The sequence below is a fragment of the Corylus avellana genome, chromosome 7, assembly GCF_965113065.1.
Source record: "Corylus avellana chromosome 7, dhCorAvel1.hap1.2, whole genome shotgun sequence".
NCBI lineage: Eukaryota > Viridiplantae > Streptophyta > Magnoliopsida > Fagales > Betulaceae > Corylus > Corylus avellana.
Genome location: NC_142496.1, coordinates 27,207,975 through 27,222,673, shown reverse-complemented (window position 1 = coordinate 27,222,673; position 14,699 = coordinate 27,207,975). Strand labels below are relative to the sequence as shown.

General features: G+C 33.5%; 1 pseudogene; it reads left to right on the top strand.

Annotated features, from left to right (window-relative positions):
* The first annotated feature begins 5,134 nt into the window (after nt 1-5,134).
* On the top strand, nt 5,135-11,471 carry LOC132183919 (uncharacterized; annotated as a pseudogene).
* The last annotated feature ends 3,228 nt before the right edge of the window (nt 11,472-14,699 follow it).

The window sequence follows — 14,699 nt, the reverse complement described above, 5'->3', positions numbered from 1 at the left end:
TTATCATAAATTTAATGATAACTTTAATAGATACTATCATATCAACATTATAATTTCTAACATTTCTCATATCTTATGGCTAAACTTATTATAGTCTTAGAGCACTATTTGCAGCCTTACTACAATTATTTTTTGGTTATTTTGGTGAGATAATTTGGTAAAAGTGGTTAAAAACTCTAATTTTCAATATTAATAGTGAATAATGTTCAATCACCTTATATTGAATAAAAAAGTAATTTCTTTCTCTCCTTTTTTGTTTTTTGTTTTTTTTTTTTACTCCCATCCTTTAATAGTTAGAGAAAAAAAAAAATCCTTAAAAAATAGTATTTAAATGAAATAGTTAAAGTTGATTGTTAAAATAATAAGGCTGTCGAGTACTCTAAAAAGATGAATTGTTAAAATATATATAAAAAAAAAATGTAATTTTAATTATTTTGGTTAGTAAAATTTTGTACAATTTTTATTTATATTTAAAACTCTTATGTACATTATTGCTCAGCTTAAAAAGCAATCAAACGTACTATCGTTAGGACTGATTTAATTTGGGAACTTCACGTCATACCGCTGACGATGAGGATTGACGTATCTTGTCATGAATTTCTTACCAAACCTTGGTGACTTGTATTTGTATATGGACGTTCACTATACGGCTTCTAGTTCTCCTTCTTTTTCCTTTTTTTTTTTTTTTTAAATTTTATTTTTTACACTTTTCCTTATTCTTTTATTTCATTCTCCTTTTTGCCTTTTAAAATAAAAACATTAACAAATGCTTCAAAACACAAAGAAAAGTCTAAATAGCATATTTTGATCGCACCATGAATTATTTTACTATGCGGCTGATGTGGTACCGTCAATTCACTATTAATTTTTTTTTTCTTTCACATTTTTAATTAAAATTGATTCAAGGGTGGATCATAATAAGATAGTGGTGGGTTGATATATGTTTTATAGCATTCATCAAAACCTTCAAATAATTCAAGCACAAAAATAATTTTCGTTTTTTATATCATAACTTATTTTCAAACCAAACACAAAAAAAAAAGAAGCACTTTTAGCACAATTTTTACCACTTTATAAAGAATAACAAAAATGAGTTGCTAGAAAATGTTAATATCGATTATCCCACATTCCCTTAATTTCTTTTTTCTATTATTTTGCTCTCATGGTCAGCTTTTGCTGGCTAGGAAAAATCTTTTGTTGTGCTGCTATCAGCAGGGCCAATCTTTTTGTCTGATAACGAATCGGTCAATAATCTTAACAGTGTCTTAACGGTCCATGGGATCATCCTATTTGCCCCGAAGACGTCTAGAATCCTATGACGTTTTCTACGCGGGTTTTCTAAGACGAGTAGCTCATGGCCCATGGGGCCACCGGCTGGAGAAAAATTGCAAGACTGGGAACATCAACTTGGACTGACATCGACATCAACTTGGAAAACAAATTTAAACACTCTTTGAAATCTCAAATCTCTATTCAAATAATAGTTAACTAATCTAACAAATTTTTACATGTGACCTACTACTAATATACACTTTTCAAGGATTTGGCTTAGGTGCAGTTGTACAAAACTACTGTACCATGCAGTAGCCCAAAACGACCCAGTTTTGGGCAATAAATTTTTTTTTAAGTAATAATATAATATTTATTAAATATTATAAAAATAAATAATTAAAAAACTAAAAATATTAAAAAAGTAAAAGAAAAAGAAAAAAGCCATCCCTTGGCCAAAAATGGGGTGGCCAGACCACCCTAGTTTGGCCAAGGGAGTGGCTAGAGCCACCCCATGGCCGGTCTAGGGGTGGTTCATCCACCCCTATGGCCAAGGGGGTGGTCCAGCCACACCCCAGAAGGCCAAAATAAAAATAAAAAAAAAGGTTTGAGTTTTGGTCCTTTGGGGGTGGTTTGGCCACACCCTAAGGGCCAAAACCCAAAACTTTTTTTTCCTTTCGGCCTTTTGGGGGTGGTCCAAGGCATGGGGATGGCATGGCCGCAGCCCAAAATGGGGTGGCTCGGCCACCCCATTTTGGCCCCCAACCACCCCTTTCATTTTTTTTTTTCTTTCTCTTCTATTTTTTTTTTAATACTTTTAGTTTTTTAATATTTTTCTTGTTCTCTAAAAAAAAAAGTTTTTATTGCCCAAAACGACCTCAAAATGGGTCGTTTTGGGCTACTGCATGGTGCGGTAGTTTTGCACTACTGCATGGTGCCGTAGTTTTGCACTACCGCACCTAAGCCGGATGGCCTTTTCAAAATAAAACACAACTCTTCTGAAAACCTAAACTACTTTAAAAAAAAAAAAAATACACTATTTTAAAAAAAAGTATATAAAAGATAAAATTTAAAAAGAAAAAAAAAAGTAGTGTTGCGGCCACCTTTAGAGTCGCCAAATCACCACCACGATGGCGGCACTAGCACCGTGGTGCATCAGCTTTTAAATTATTTTTTATTTTTCTTTTTATTTTATATAATTATTTCTCAACTTTTTAGAGTTTTGTAAAATATTATTTTTTACAAAAAGTTATATATATATATATATATATATATATATTAAAAAAAAGTAGTGCTTACAAAAAGTTATAAATTATTTTTTATTTTTCTTTAAAATAAAAATATTTCTCAATTGTTAATTTTTACAAAACTCAAAAATTTTACCAAATCAATTTTAAATTTTTTCTCATCTTTTTTAAAACTTAAAAATTCAAAATACTTCTCAAAATTTTAACAAACCAACCGTAAGCCACCCCACTTGATCATACGACATAGGCATAATTTGAAAATGTCTTAACATTTTTTTCCCCTTAGCATTTCATGGTTGATCCATTCAAATCTTATTTTTCCTTTCTCGCACTCGAAATGAAATTTTAAACTAATCGAAGTCATCGTTGACAAGCACAAGCACAGCCGCGTTGAGTGTCGTTACACATTAACTAGAATTCTGTAAACTTCGAGCAATCTTCTTCTATGGCATTCTTATCTCCTGCGACTAAGTCTAACCTAAAATACAAAGTCTCTCTGTTTCTCTCTCGTTTACCCGAGGAATCCCAAGACTCGAGCTGGGTTATATTAGAATATGCGATTGTTACCAACCTTCCTCGTAGAATGGTGGTTGGTGTTGGTTCCGCCAAAGTCAGAGGTTATACAGAAGGATCGATGGTAGAGATCTACACACGGTAGATTGCTGACTTCTTTATATATATATATATATATATATATATATATATATATATGTCCAGTTTCTCCGAACCATTGCTCTTCAATTCTTTCCTTGCCGAGCGACGGACCTCGCAGGTGCCTCTCCTCCCTCTCATTTTTTCTATCTCACGAATTTCTTTCTTAATTTTTGACATTGTGATCCTTCTATAATTAGTGTTCGTACGTTGATTATTTTTTTAATTGCCAATGCTTTTGTAACGTTTCCCGCATGAATTTCTGTTTTTGTTCTTCCGTCTTCTTCCATTTACTGGCCGGAACATGCATGTATAAAGTTTCTTTTCCGTGCTACTTGGAATATGCACATAATCATCCACGTTTAATCATTCCATTTCTATTTTCAACAAGAATTTATAACTAATTTTCAACTAATTCTTCTTCTCTACTTGAAATATTTATCTGTTTATTTATTATATAAAATTATTATTATTATTATTATTATTATTTGACTTAACTTGCTATGATCATATATAGACAGTAACGTTGATCATAAAAACTCAAATATTTTGTGTATATATATATATATATATATGGAAAATATATATATAAAATAAAATAAAAAATAAAAAATAAAAAATAAAACCCAAACTAACTCATTTTTTAAAGAGCCTCACGATGTTCAAATGCATTAAAATAACCTATTAAACTATTAAAGTGTGTCAAAAATGCCACATTTTTTTTCATATTCCTATAATACCCTTATTCTTTTAAAACTAAAATAAAAAACTAAAAAATTAATTTTTCAAAATTAAAATAAAAAAATAAAAAAATAAAAAAGGAAAAAGGAAAGGGGTGCCTACCAATTGTGCTAACAATATGGTTTGATTTTGCATTTATCTATATTTTTTTATATTGCACAAGCGATTTGTAATATAAGCCAATTATAGTAACTAATTCTTTATTCATTCCAAAAAAAATATTTTGTATTTATTCGCCTCTTGTTTTTTTTTTTTTTCTTTCTTTCTTTTTTGTTTAAAAAATAGTTTAGTTTATTTTTTTATTTAGTTTGTAAAAGAATAGGGGTATTATAGGAATATAAAAAAATATGTGCCATTTTTGACACATTTTAGTAGTTTGATGAGCTACTTTAGTATATTTTGAACATTATAAGGCTTTATCGCAAACAGCCTTTAATTTGTGGGGCTTTTTTATATTTTTCTCTCTATATATAATATATATTTTCTTTTCTTTTCTTTTCTTCGAACTAATACAAGGGAAGATCGATGGAACAGGGTATATTACGGGGATTATTCTTGGATACACCAAGTACTTACGTATTCTATATCATTAAATGTCGTCTTGTATATTACTAATTATAACTATGATTATAATATATATTCTGGAGGTTAATTAACCCGTAGCTGTAGCAATATTTTGGAGTATTTTTATAAAAATATTTATATTAATTAGCAGTTCTTTAACAGAATTTGGAAGATTGCCTATACTCTGAATCAAGTTTCAACCTCTCGAATGGATGAGTCAGTTATTAGGACTGGTTTCCTAAATGCATTCAGAACCGCCACGAGCGAGAGGATAAGAACACTTCGTGTATGGTTGAGGATTGTTACCAAATCACGCCACGCCGTACTGGTTGCATGCCTGAGTTGTGTGTTTTTTGGCTTGTTCGACATTCGGTGTAGTCTTGACGACAACAGCATTATATGGTGGTGTATGCATGTCTGTTTGTTGGGATTCTTCTATTTTTTTCTTCAGCCTTGGGTCCGATTCTTTTCCCAACCATTGACAGGGAAACCAAGCTACATACACTTCAATGAGTGGTAATAATTGAATGTACGTAAGTATAGTGTGCACATTCATATATATATGTGACTGAAAATTAACATTTTCCAGGTATGCATCGTGGCTTTCAGCAGCAATTGCATATCATCTTCCTAGTTCTCGGTCAGTGGGAGTTTCTATGAGAATGAATCCGTCTTTATTGTTGACAACCTTTGCCTCTTCTGTTTTGTTTCTTCTTGTCTTCCACTCAATTTATGAAGGCATTTGCTACATTTTTTCACGTGAGGCCGGTCGAAAGTTGCCAGGAATGTGGACCATTCTCAAGCTTATATGGACCATTCTTAAACTGTCTGCCGTAAGTCCGCCTGGAGAGGCTAGCTTTTGGTATTTCCATATCATGTTGTAGATTTTCCGGCCCGCCTTTATAATCTATATTATGGTTTTTCCTGTTTTGAAGGGGGTAAGTGTAGCCTGCTGCGTTTTTCAGCGTCACTGTAGAGAGAGGCCGCTTGCAAAAAGAAACGCTAAGGTACATATATATCTACATGCCTTTGAAGAACAACAGATCAATTGCCCTAATTATAGCACATATATATACATCTTACATTTCCCGAACATTCTCTCTAGATCTGACGTCTAAATATTTCTGCATGATTTTGTATTAATTGTGGTTTAGCCCTTAGCAAATATAATTTCTACAGGCGCCATGTTTTTTCCAATTGGAATAGTTTGGATACTGGACGCTATTTTTATTTATTTTATTGTTAGAATATAAATTAAATTAATTTTTTTTTATAAACCTAAATTTTTAAAATAGGTGATATATAATTTAACACTTTTATCACACATGTATAATTCCTTTTCTTTTTTTTTCAGTTAGCAAGCAGTTGGCTGCCTGCGGGTTCACCGGATGAAATCTTTCATGTCTGCTTGTTATGGGCAGGATTTATAGGCATTTACGTTGTCAATTATGTTGCAAAGAGGTCTACTATTACCTTGTAGTTGTAGCTTGACTTTATAATGTGCATGATTTTTATACTTGACAAGAATTATTAGGATTAATTTAAAATTCTCTTGCTTGGAATATGAGCTGGACTTAGCGTTCTCTTATGCTCTTTTGGTCAGGTCAGGGGAACAATACCCGAAGAATAAGCAATTGAAGCCTCACTTTTTAGATATGGTTCCCTGGTATTCAGGGTATGTACGCATATAATGTTACCCTTTTTTTTTTGTCCCGTCCCCTCTACTTTTTTTTTTTTTTTTGGTGGGGAAAGAAGATTTTTGGTGTTTATGCTCTTTGTTGATGGCTATGTGTTGCAGAACATCAGCTGACTTATACAAGACTGTTTTTGACCTCCTGGTATCAGTAAATGTCTTCCTAGGTCGCTTTGACATGCGTATATTGCAGGTATATAAAATTTATATAATCCTATACGTACATACACTCGTGCGTATTATATTCATGATACCATTAGCATATTGATCATGTGTACGTCCACTACCAATCAATCATTTTCTCTCTTAGATTTAACACTTTGATGTGAAGTTAATTATATAAACTAATCTTCCATCTTCAGGCAGCAATGAATCAGGTTCAAGGTGGGCCAACAGATAAAAAGAAGGATCAAGAGCAAGGAGATTTTCTATATAATCCTTTTCGTGAAGAGAAAGAATTATGGTTTGACTTCATGGCTGATACTGGTGATGGTGGGAACTCAACCTATACTGTGGCAAAGCTACTTGCTAAGCCTTTCATTCGTTGCACTAATTCTGACCTTCACTTACCGCGTGGAAACTTACTACTTATTGGAGGCGATATTGCGTAAGTTGACAATCCTTATTTTATTATTCATGATATGAAAATCCTACATTTAACTGCTTCCTACATGTTTTTCTCAAATTTCTTATAGTTTGAGGGGAATATCGCTACAATTAATAGTTTGAGGGAGACATTGAAAATTGAGTGTTAATTTGAGAGTGACATGTCTACTTTTTTCTAAAAGATTTTATTATATCTTTTAAAAATATATAATAAAATCTTACTTAGCTTCTTCAAGATTCTATATAGCATTATTAATTCTTTTATATGTATTTTTAACATCTTTTAATTTGTTTGTTTAATTGGATATATGTTGATGTTCAATTATAGGTATCCTAATCCGTCACAAATTACATATGAAAGGCGCCTCTTTCAACCTTTCGAGTATGCTCTTCAGCCACCATCGTGGCATAAAGAAGACCATATGGCTGCTAACAAGCCTGAGGTGCCTCATGGGGTGTCTGAGCTCAAGAGTAAAAAAAAATGGCAACAAAACAAAATACCAAAAACAAGCAATGCCGTATGATGGCCCTCGATGTTTCATCATTCCTGGAAACCATGGTTGGTGATCACTTGGTCTTCGTTTCTGGTTTTTCTTTTTTTTTTTTCTTTTTTTAAATCTCTCTGGGAAACGATTATAGTTATTCCCCCTCCGGCCCTCCCCTCTCATGGTTTTAATATATATGCCTTAAAACTAAGCTTGATCTTTATTAAAAGGAAAAAAAATGCAAAATTGGTCTATGTATAAGTTTACCTGATATACAATTAGTTCTAGCTATTTGATATCAAACTGAATTCAGAAGTCATTGAGGTATGTCAAAAAAAAAAACAATTTAGTCTTAACAACCAAATTTTGTCCACTAATTTAACAGATTTCGTTAATATGACACTGACTTAAATATGATTAAGTATCACAATTTTATTAACTCTAATATTTTGCGTTATCAGGATCTGTTAAATCAGTGATCGAAATTTAACTGTAGGATTAAATTGTTTTTTTAGCATACCTCATGAATCTTCAAGTTTATTTTGATATCACATGGAGTTAATTATATATCAAGTAATAAACCACAAAAACTGATTTTACATTTCTTTTTCTTATTGAAATTAGTTTTTTAATTTGTGTCTTGATCAATAGACCGTAGACCATTCTTTATTCTCATTTCAAAACCTCCAAAGTTGGTTGTCGTTTAGAATGTCATTTTTGTGCAATAATATCTAGGTACTTTTTACGTGACAGATTGGTTTGATGGGCTTCACACCTTTATGAGGAATATATGTTACAACAGCTGGTTGGGTGGGTGGTTTATGCCTCAGAAAAAGAGTTATTTCGCTTTGAAACTTCCTAAAGGATGGTGGGTATTTGGTCTTGATCTTGCACTCCTTGGTGATATTGATGTCTACCAATTCGAATTCTTCTCAAAGCTAGCAAGAAAAGGGGTATTTTTCTTACTTTTCTTTTTCATTGTTTTCGATATGGCGTGGTGAGGATATTATATGAGTGCATTTTCTTACTTTTCTTTTTCATTATTTTCAATATGGCTTGGTGAGGATATTATATGAGTGCAATATATTGGTTGTGCATGTGTTCCTCTACTTCTCATCTTTTTACTCCTAATTTTTTCACTGAATGATTTTAAGTACTTCTTGATTTGGCTAGGTTGGAAAGAAAGACTCTGTGATCGTTATGACGCACCAACCGGATTGGCTTCTTAATTGGTATGAAAATGGTGATTCTAAAAATAATGTGTCGGACCTGATATATAACATATTGAAAGAAAGGTGTAAGCTTCGGATTGCCGGGGACATACATCACTATATGCGCCACTCAATTGCAAAATCAGATGGGTTAGTTTCTTCTCAGCCTGACAAAAAGCCAGCATGTGCGCAACATCTACTTGTAAATGGTTGTGGCGGAGCATATGTGCATCCCACCCATGTCTTTCGTGATTTTAGTGAATCTCATGGAGTTTCTTATGAGTGCAAAGCAGAATATCCTTCTTTTAAAACTTCAAGCAGGGTAATTTTCGTTGCTATCGACTCAATCTCATGGGCTAATTTCTTTTAAGGGGTTTGTAGTTACTCGCTCTTTAATTAAGCAGTTTTTCTTGCCCATATTTGCTTCTTTGTAGGTGCTTGCTTGTGCACATTCCTCTAGCTTTTAGGCTCTTTTGTTTTGAGGAGTTGCTTATTTCTTGTTGAGTTTCTTCAATAACTTTTTACTTATCCCAAAAAAAAAAATTAATTGATTAATTAACTTTCATTAAATTTTCTTTTGGTTTTTGGTAATAACATTTTTTTTTTCATTTAGTACAGCTTGCATTTAGAAATATTTGGAACTTCCGAAAGGAGAATTGGCAGTTTGATCATGTTGGTGGCATCATATACTTCATATTGGTCTTTTCTATGTTTCCACAGGTGACTAATAATTATGATGTCTATTATTTCCCTTCTCTCTATTGAATTGAACCAACTTAAATGAGCCTACTGAGTTGAATATCTTTCCCATCTTTTTCACTAGTGTGAGCTTGGTCACATCTTCAAAGTAGATTCAACTTCTAATTTCTGGAGGAGTTTCTATGGGACAGTGTGGAATGCTTTTATATACATGCTGGAGCACTCTTATGTGTCTCTAGGAGGTGCTATGTTGTTGCTGACTATGGCTATTGCATTTGTTCCCTCCAAAGTTTCATGGAAGAAACGGATAATAATTGGAATTGTCCATGTTTTTGCGCACCTGACCGCAGCTCTAATTCTTATGCTGGTGTTGGAACTGGGTGTTGAGACGTTTGTCCGCGATGAATTATTGGCAACTTCAGGTGGGTTTTCCTTCTACCCCTTATGTTACAATCAATGAATTAATATTTTCTTGCCTTATATGGTTGGGAAACTAAGTTAAAATATGGTTAAGTTTATCCATTCCTATGAGTTTAATCTTTTGAAATAAATGATAATTTAATATTAATTGTATTAGAGAGTTCGAACACTTAGTCTACAATTCTCCATTTTTAATTACCGACACTAGTCAAAAGTTGTAAAATAGTTAAAAGTATAGCATTCTTTTAATATTTTATTCCAAAAAAAAAAAAAAAAATTGTTTACTCAGGCTATCACTCGTTATATCGGCGATACCAATCACTAGAAAGCAAATACTTTCTAGTTTCAAATGGCACTCGATCTCAGGTAGAAGAATGGACATTTGGGCTTTATCCAGCATCTATAAAGTATCTCTTGTCTGCATTTGATGTGCCAGAGGTAAAAAGTAGTATCTTTGTTCCAAAATTTGATGCTTTTTTTTTTCTTCTTCTTCTACTGAGTGACATTCACATGAAATTGACTTTCAGCTCATGGCTGTCACGCGAGGCAACATTTGCAAGAATGGGATGGAGTCTATCTCTAGATGGGGTGCCATCATTTATTATGCTTCTGTCTTCTTCTATTTTTGGTTCTTATCAACCCCCTTCGTTTCCTTTGTATTTGGAAGCTATTTATACATCTGCATCAACTGGTTTAACTTACACTATGATGAGGGCTTCTCCTCTCTTAGAATTGCTGATTACAAGTCATTTACGCGATTTCATATCAAACCCAATGGTGATCTTGAAGTTTTCACCCTTGCCATTGATGAGGTAATAAATTTAGACTTTCTGCTTCAACTTTCTTATTTGAGATAGGGTTGAGTAGGTGATATTCGTGTTGGCATAATGTTAGGTTGAATTACGGGTCAACCTCCTTAATCCTTACACTATCCCATTAAATAAGTAGATAGATGACACAACACAATCCGCATAACTGGTTTAATAAACATGTCATGTTAGGTTGACCCTAACATCATATTTCATTTAATAAATAGGTCATGTTGGGTGATCCATTTGATCTATTTCGACAATTTAAATGATGTAAAGACAAAATTAACAACCTGAATTTAAATGCAGAGAGGAAATCATATATGCCTAAAGTTAGAAGGAAAATTATTATCAAAAAGAAAAGAGAAAAAAAATAAAAAGCAAATTAACCACTTAAAGTAATCTGTGTATTGGACAAGGCACTCGTCATTAACTAGCTAGAGTAGATCAACCTGACTCCACTAAATGTAGAACAGGATCTTCTTCAGTTCAAATGAACAGAAAAATATCCAGTTAGTTATACTTAATGGATATTTTTGTATTTTTCGAACTGAATATTCTCCAGTTCATTTGATCTAGAAAGAATCCTAATTCACTGGATGTTTTCATCTTTACCAAATACAACTATAAAAATACTACTCACGTTCCAATATAAAACATAATTATTTTAGCCTTTTAATTTTTTGGGCTTTTTTATTTTTTATTTTTAAAGAAAAAAAAAAAAGAAGTTAATTTCTATTGTATATGGATTATGCGAATTGAATCACCTATGAGTTAAGCAAGTTGACCTGGTAATTGAACCATTTATTAAATAAGTTAATTGTGGCAAACCCAAACCCAATTATACAAAACCCTAACTCACTAATTTGTAATTGCTGCCCCATGTTGACAAGTAGGTCCCAGAGGAGTGGACGTTGGATCCAGAATGGGAGCAAGAGCAACCAGAAAAGAACAAGTTAAGCCACGAGAGAGCGTTTCCCAGCAAATGGAAGGCAGCTGCTCCATATCAGGACCCTTTGGAAACTGTAAGGATTATTGACAAATTCGTTATTCGACAAAAAGATAGGCCTGAATAGCAACACAGCAGAACACCAAACCAATTTCTTCCTCAGATGCAATTCCTCACAAGGCTAGCCATGACAGCAAAAGAAAAGAGAAAAAAATTAATAACATTTTGTAGCAAGTTGTTTTGTCATTCTTTATAAAGTGGTACCACATGCACTTCGTTTGGATAGAAAAGTTGTGCTACGAGTCGTGTAAGTGTCCTAAAGGCATTGACCAAAGAAAGATGCATGCATCATAAAAAATAAAATAAAAGAAAAGAAAGAAGCATGCTGCATTCCTATCGTTTAAATAAAAATTGTGCAACACATAGTTTAGACAAAAGGTGCATGTTGGACATTATGAGCAATTAAAACCTTTATTAATCTCTACTAGTAGAAAAATAATTGCACACCACTGGTCTAACTTATACTAACGAAGAAGTTGAAGAAGTTGCAGTAGTAGAAGATTCTGAATATATTCTAACATATCCTCAAACTCAAAGTGATAGACAAGATCACGAATTGATCGGTAGATATAATAGGACAATGGCAAAGAGTTTCTTTCAAGAGATGATGACGCACAAAATGAAAGTCGATTTCAATGTGTTTAGTGTGTTTGAGAAATACATCATTATACACAATTTGAATCGCACTTCGATTGTTACGAAATATAAAAGAGCTAGACATCTGTTGGACACTCAATCCCGTAGAAGCCAAACTAGCCATAGTAGCTTTAGATCGAGGGGGTATTAGCATGTTTATGACCGCCTTTTTTGGAATTAAAGGGACTAACTAGGGAAGGTGATAACCAGCATGTTTATGACCGCCTTTTTTGGAATTAAAGGGACCAGAAAGGGTGATAGGTTACTATAATAAAAAAAGGCTAAAGGGATGACGGAGTTCCTCTATAGTGATGTGGTTATCATAGGAAGAGTTGGGATGGCATAGGGGGCGTCTCCAAGGGGAAGGGTGACAATTGCGTTCCTTTATGAGGTGTGATTTTAATTATTTTTTGTAAATTATTTTTCATTGACAATAATTTTTCGCTTGATTCTTAAGAGAAAAATAATTTAGCACACATAAATAGAAATCCGTTTTCACATTTTGCAAAAGAGACAAACTACTTAGTTCATATAAATGGTAGAAAGTTTGAATCGACCAATAGAAAAGAGGGGATGGGAAGCGCCTAAAGTTGTGAAAATTACTAGTAGAGGAAACAATTGAATGAAAGATCTTGATTTACAAATTTTTGGTGCAACAGTAAATATTGTTTAAATAAACTAATCGAGTTTACTACACAACGAAGCTTCTAACCTTCGAACTTCTCAAATAAACGTCGCCCATCCATGGGAGAATTAGTACCCAAAACTAACATAAAGGCTAATTTGTGGTCAGAAATTTCCTAAAATTCGGGCCGTTCAAGAATAATTTGAAATAAGGGTATTTCAGGCCCAAGAAGAAAACAAGGACAATATTTCAAAAACTAAATATTCCTTCCGATCAAACTAAGATGCTTGTTCTCTCAACCAATGCGATACACATTACAATCTGCATTTCCTAATTCAAAACAAAAAGATTGAACAAGAAACGTCAAATGATTTCAAAACCTTTCAGAATGATTTCTCAAGATTTCAAGTTCAAGATGGAGGGAGCGGTGGTGGGTTATTGTGGTTTGGAGGGGGTGGTGGAGGCATTGATGTCTGTGGCATAGGGGGCCTACCGCCATGTTGAAGGGGTGGGGGTGGCGGTTGACGCCACATAGGTGGTGGTTGGCCTCCCATTCCCATTGGTGGTGGTAGGGGCCTTGGGGGACCTGGAGCTGCCTGTGGAGGGGGCGGTGGCATGCTTGGGGGAGATGGCTTGAATTGCTGCATTTGTGGAGGCATGCCAGGTGGTGGGATTGTTTGACCTGGTTGCGGTGGCTGACCATGCCAAGCTGGTTGTCCAGCTATTGGCATAGGTGGGTAGGCTGTTGCTTGAGGTGGTGGTGGGCGGAGTGAATGAATTGGGCCTGGAGCAACAGCGCCATTTGCAAATTGGCGTGGAGGCATGGCTCCATTGGCCTGAGGAACACTCAGATGAGTTGGAGGCCCACTAGCGAATAAAGTGTGAGGCCTGCTCTTTTGTGCACCTGGATTTCTTGCGGCCGAAACTCTCTCTCCAATATAACGGTAGCACACAAGTAAAGCACTGTCCTTAATGATAGCATGTAATTTGATGCTCTCCATTTCAAACGAAATGGAGAGGAGCCGGCCCTTTACATTTTATAAGGGTAAAATTATCTAAAAATTGTCATTTCACTTTTTTTTAAAACAATTTTACCCTTACAAAATAATCATAAAAGATTGGCTCCTCTCTATTTCAAATAAAAGAAAAAAGTAGCAACCTAAAAGTCTTACCTGCTGGGGTACTATGACACTTCCCTTTAGTATCCTTCTTAAAGAAATATGTATACTAACAATAAATAAGCTCTTAGAGAATTCTAGTTTCTCAAATTTCTAAATATTAATGGACTTTACCTAATAAATGGATTTTACCCAATAAATAAGCTCTTGTGTGGTTGGGGATTTTGACCAAATTACTAATACCCGTCCCCAAGAGATAGCTCAATCGACTGGAACCACGCCTAATAAAAATACTAATACCCATATATATTGTATAATTTAGGATTCAAATAATAAAAAAGATCTGAATAAATCTCGAATAGTATTAGGGAGTAAAAAAAGAAAATCGATAAAAAAGAGAAAATCTCTTAATTAATTCTCTAAGCTTAGGGCAATACAAACTTTTGATTCCTATAAAAGGAGCGCATGCGCATCACATTAATAAGGAAAGACGCACTGATCGAGCAAGAGAAAGATACTTAATTTGCTCATTTTATAGGAATTTTCCAATAGAGTTGCTATAGTATTTTTCAAGAATTAGGATCTTCTTCATTTCAAATGAACTGGGTAATATTCAGTTAGTTATAGTGGAAAAGTATTTTTGTCACCTTAAAAAGTAAAAAAACAAAAATACCCTTATATTATAACTAATCATCTGAAATGGAGATGATTATGTTCCGTTTTTCAATGTTCTTTCATATTTTTGTCTTTAATTGGAGATTGTGTTGAAATTTTGTGAAAACTTGTATTTTGTAAAGAAATAATATTTTAATGGTATAGAGAAAGATAAGGAAAACTATTATGAAATATATTTTTCCATAGAAAAGCAAAAAGTAGTTTTGTTCCTTAAACTTAAGAAAAATAAAAAAGAAGTTGC